The 3615-nt window shown below is 51.4% G+C and overlaps 1 long non-coding RNA gene across 1 annotated transcript in view; it reads left to right on the forward strand.

Moving 5' to 3' along the window:
* Window positions 1-756: 756 nt before the first annotated feature.
* The window catches only part of LOC112476432, a 4511-nt gene continuing 1652 nt past the window's right edge, over window positions 757-3615 (forward strand). Inside the window, exons 1-2 of the long non-coding RNA XR_003045075.1 lie at window positions 757-1297; window positions 1525-3540. This is a non-coding gene — a long non-coding RNA (uncharacterized LOC112476432). The remainder of the gene's footprint in view (window positions 1298-1524; window positions 3541-3615) is intronic.

Raw genomic sequence — 3615 nt, forward strand, 5'->3', positions numbered from 1 at the left:
GGCGCTGTCCAGTGCCCCGCACATCCCTCACCTAGCCTGCGTGTCCCCTCACGTGACGTGGGACTCGACGTCGCCCCCTGCAGGCTCGGGGGAGCGCGGGGTTTGCCTCTGCAGTGCCTTTGGGCTTTGGAGGTGAAAGAAAGCCGAATGCAGTGGGAAGGGGGCCCCCAACGCTGAGAATCGCGGGGCCCACAGGCCCGGGCGGCGGTGACAGCATCCCCGCTGACCCTCTGCGCACCCCGCAGCGGGCGACCGCTCCGCCCGCCGCTCTCTCCGAGTGAGCGTCTGGAATCTGGCCGCCCCGGCCCGCCCAGCCATCGTGAACTCTGTCGTATCAGAGGATGTGGCAAGATCGGGAAGGGGGCCCCCAACGCTGAGAATCGCGGGGCCGACAGGCTCGGGCGGCGGTGACAGCATCCCCGCTGACCCTCTGCGCACCCCGCAGCGGGCGACCGCTCCGCCCGCCGCTCTCTCCGAGTGAGCGTCTGGAATCTGGCCGCCCCGGCCCGCCCAGCCATCGTGAACTCTGTCGTATCAGAGGATGTGGCAAGATCCAGGCGTGTGGGGGACCTTATGTCAGAGGAAGTGGCTTTCTTATTGCAGCAAAAATTCCCGCGCGCTAGTCAGTGCTTGGGGGAATGGGACCAAATTTTTATTTTTACTGCACTCCCCTACTTCCCAGAGCTCATTGCGAACCATGAAATAATCAACACATTTATCCTGAAATCTAAATACAGATTTTAAAACATACTCACTGAGACCTACTGTGTGCAAGTCAACTCCGCCACCCAAGGAGGTGGGAAGTTTAGATTTATTAATTTGCTTTCTATGTGCCAAGAGCCAGTTAGACAAGATGACTGTCCTCTGGAGTTTTCATTCTAGTGGAGGAGACATAATTAAACAGTAAACCCTATTCAGAGGAGTAAAATAAGGTGGTGTGCTAGAGGATGACTGGAGTATGCTTTGGATTGGACGGTGTGGTCTGGGAAAGCCTCTAGGATAATGTGAGTGAACTGCCCAACGCACAGTAAGTGCTCTGGCGATGGTAGCTATTTGGGTGACGATAATGCTTTATGCAATAGCTCTTGCTTTGCCGACTATATGCTAGGCGCTGTGCCAGGCCTGGTGATAACAACGGAGAGAGACAGTCCCTGCTCTCACGAGGCAGGCAGAAGTATGTGCAGTTACCATAAAAATGAAGGGCAAATGCTGATGTAGGGAAGATGCCAAATGGTTGGAGTTCGGAAGTGGGAGAGGACCACCCACTTCAGGAAGGCACATGGCAGGGTTAAGAGAGGTGAGTCACATACCGTGATTTCAGTTTTCGTCACGGTGACAGTTCCATGTGTGTGTGTGTGTGGGTGCGCGCTAATTGTGTTTAATCAGTTCTCCTCTGAACAAAGACTTGCGGTAAGATTACAGCTAAAGTTTCTAGCTGTTCTAGAAAACTATAAAGCTATTATAATCTCTAAACTAATTTGACTCCAAGCTTTAATTCTAAAAGTGCTATGTCTCCTTTTGTAGGGAAGAAAAAGGAGGAGAAAAGGAAGGTAAATTCGACCCAAAGGCACCATTAATAATTGTCGGGATAGGCTAGGAAACACGAGACCCCGCAAACACCGAGAACGCATGCAGAAACAGACTGCGGATCTCTACAAAGGGCCTAATTACAGAACCGTCTGTTGGAGATTAAGCAAATATAATAGAATATATTAATATTTACAGTGCCGGAGGCAGTGCCCTGGGAACCCTCTGGCGCCTTGTGAACTTGTCTGCCTTAGCCTTTGCCGCGTTTTAAATTCTTTTGGGTTAACCGTCAACATTTAAAAAAACATAATTTTTCACAAGTGTGTCTGGATGTCTGTTTCCTAAAACAGTCAGAAGATCCAGCCACCCTGGGCTCCTGTTCCACTCGGCCAACGCTGGCTGGAGAACGGCTAGCTAGAGCACGTGTGCTCCTTCTCTATTCAGGAAGGTCCCCACCGCTTAGTGACATTGTCCTGTGTCGCTTTAGCCCTGCTCTCACACTGTTATTTACCCTAGAGAAGAATTAGGAGATAGAGCATATTTCTTTGTAAAAGTAAAGAATGTTCCCATATACTTAATATGCGAACAAAGTTGGAAGAACACCCCGTGTCCTGCCTGGCCCTCGTAGGCACTTGGGTTTAACCTCCATACTCCACTGACTATAGCTGCTTGGTGCCCAGAGTCACCACTCCAGAGGGAAAAGGTTAAGCTGCTTTCCCAAGGGCAAGAAAGGGCCTTGGGAAAGGAGATGAGGAGGAGGGGCCAGGAAGGCATTGCAGGGAGAGACCAGAACGTGGAAAAGGGAGAACCCGGCTAAGGGAAGGATTTACTTTTGCCGAGAGGGTGGAGGCTCTGAAATGAGGAAAAAAAAAAAAGTTTCAGGCAGCTGTCAGGGTTGGGGAGAAACGTGAAGTCCTTAGAATCATTTCTGGAGTGACAGGAAGGAAGGGACTGCAGAGACTTCTGTGAGGGACGGTGGGATGGTGACCACTGGCTGCCACTCAGGGCTGCGAGAGTGGCCCCCAGGGGCAGCATCCACGCTCTGAGGACACCGAGTCAGAGGAGGCCGCTGGTGTCCCCTTTAGCACAAAGGGCAGGTAGTCAAAAGGAAGGCAGCTGTGATTCGCAATGGCAGACTCTTATTTTGGGGTTAACAATCCCTAACGGGGGTTCTGGAGAAGGAAAGTGTGGTGTGCTGTTGAGTCAATAGGAATTGGATGTCGTAAGTAAAAAAAGTGACAGAGCAGAAGAAAGAAGCGGGAGGTTGCTGGGCAGATCACGGAATAACTGGCTGCGACAGTGTCGGATATTTGCATGGGCGGCATGTTGATTAGGGAAAAAAAGGCTCTTTGTTCTGAAATGCCTTCAGCAGTGAAAGTCAAGATGTGTTCAGAGGGGCCACGGTGAACTCGATCTCCTCCTCCGCGTTGACGGGGTCTCAGGACTGGTCTGCAGAACTCGGATTCACCTTCCGTAAGGGCTTCTCCTGGCTGTCAGACCACACGATCTGCCATCTCTCCGAGTTCCAGCAGCCCTGGCCACTCAGCAGCTACTTCCGGTGGGAGCCGTCTCAAATCGTTCTCCAGGCGCAAGTGTTAAACTCTCTTAGGTCAAAGATTATATTTTATATCTCCCTTGCACCTCCATTTATTTGTCACATAGTAGGTGCGCCAAAATCCATGCTATATGAAAATGGTGCAGAGAGCTCCTGGAGGCAGACGACCTGGACTTTAATCCGGTTTTACACCTGTCAGCCCGACGGGCTTGGGCGAGACGGTGACCTTTCAGCTTCCTCACCTCTGCACAGAGAAGTGATCTCTGCTCCGCCTACTTCACCAGACGAATGTACGCATTCATGAAAAATGCGAATCTTTTTTTTTTTTTTTCCAGCTGGGAACTCCTATAGAAATGTACTCCACTGATCCTTTAGGTGTGCATTGGGCGGTCACCTTCACTGTGAGAGCGTCCGAGTTCTTTAGCTGGATCTAGACTTGGAGAAGTGAGAGAGCCCAGGTAATGTGACTGGCCCCCAGCCTGGATGTGCCCTTACCTGTCACTTCCCGCTCTGATCAAGAGCTATCTGCAGAG

The sequence above is a fragment of the Pteropus alecto genome, unplaced genomic scaffold (genome assembly GCF_000325575.1).
Source record: "Pteropus alecto unplaced genomic scaffold, ASM32557v1 scaffold101, whole genome shotgun sequence".
Lineage (NCBI taxonomy): Eukaryota > Metazoa > Chordata > Mammalia > Chiroptera > Pteropodidae > Pteropus > Pteropus alecto.